Consider the following 1,462-nt stretch of genomic DNA (forward strand, 5'->3'; position numbering starts at 1 on the left):
GTGAAGTTGGTCTGGTTTGCTTGCCTACTTTGGATCAATCACAGCAAATTCTCCCCCTGCCGCTCAGCCTGGTCTGCTTGTGTCTGGAAACCTAGTCAAATATGAATCTTTGTAAGAGATAATTAAGAAAGGGAAATCTGAGACTCTCACATAGTTATAACCAGGGCAAAATGAAGGAGTAGGGTCTTAATTAGCAGAAGAAACCATTCATGAAAACGAATATTGCAATGTAGGTCTCAGGCAAATTTTGAGTGACAGACCTGGAAAATATTTCTAGGATAGAGTAATTACCTTTCTAGTTTTCTCTGGCCTGGCATGCCCTCCTTTTTTACTATGGGGGTGTGGGTTTGGCTTAGTGGTTCCTTAACTCTGATCCTGCCTCCCAAATGTCTTGGTGTTGCTAAGACCTAATCTTTTTCTGAACTTGGGAACACCTTTGGAATTTTGCAGGAGCACTGTGGAGCAGGGGTCAGCAAACTTCGACTGCAGGGCCAACTCCAGCCCACCACCTGTTTTTGTAAATAAAGTTTTATTGGAACACAGCCATGTGCTGCCCTTGTTCTACGACAGCAGAGTAGTTTTGCACAGAGACCACATAGCCAACAAAGACCAAAACATTTCCTATCCAGCCCTTTACAGAAAAAATTACCAACTCCTTCTGTAGAGCTGGAAAAGGTTTTGCTTTGGGACCAGTTTTAGCTGCAGCACTAGGAAGCTTCTCAGTAAAGCCTGGGACTTTTGTTTCGCCCCTGGCCCAAGCTGTGGGAACGTGGCGCCATCTTGGCCCCCTTTCCTGTTTTCTGAGGATGTGTGGGGGAGTGAGCAATGCCTGCCTTCTTGGCCCCTGCCTTTCGAGGTGCATTCTGGTGCTGGAAGAGAGCTGTTTCTGTAAGGAGAGGACATCGGAGTGTTAGCGAGAGGAGCACCAGTCATGTGTTCTGAGTTTCAGGACTTTCTGTTGCCCAGCAAGTCCTGTCTCCTCTTTGGGCCTCAGTTTCTGTATTTCTTAGTGAAGGGCACTGATGGAGAAAATCTACATGGTGCTGGACTTCTCTGAGCCCCATGTCCACCTGGGCTGCTTTGGGTGTGCAGTCCCCCTCAGCCCCCAAGAGTCCCTGCCTCCTGTCTCCATAGAAGCTCTGTATACAGTCTGTGCCTTGGCTGTCATATGTGATGACTGTTCCCTTTCCCCAACGCTCCCTCCCCCCTGTCTTCACACAGGCTTTGTGCATGGTCTACACCTTGGCTGTCATATGTGATGACTGTCCCCTTACCCCCCACACTCCCTCCTCCTGTCTTCACACAGGCTCTGTGCATGGTCTGTGCCTGTCTGTGCCTTGGCTGTCATATATGATGACTGTCCCCTCACCCCCCACACCCCCTCCTCCTGTCTTCACACAGGCTCTGTGCATGGTCTACACCTTGGCTGTCATATATGATGGCTGTCCTCTCACCCCCCACA

At 49.3% G+C, this 1,462-nt stretch overlaps 1 protein-coding gene across 1 annotated transcript in view; it reads left to right on the forward strand.

The window, feature by feature from the left end:
* The window catches only part of SLC24A4 (solute carrier family 24 member 4), a 218,705-nt gene that overhangs the window by 154,420 nt on the left and 62,823 nt on the right, over positions 1-1,462 (forward strand). The window lies entirely within an intron of this gene.

The sequence above is a fragment of the Orycteropus afer genome, unplaced genomic scaffold (assembly GCF_000298275.1).
Source record: "Orycteropus afer afer isolate SDZICR_OR568_19922 unplaced genomic scaffold, OryAfe1.0 scaffold00127, whole genome shotgun sequence".
Lineage (NCBI taxonomy): Eukaryota > Metazoa > Chordata > Mammalia > Tubulidentata > Orycteropodidae > Orycteropus > Orycteropus afer.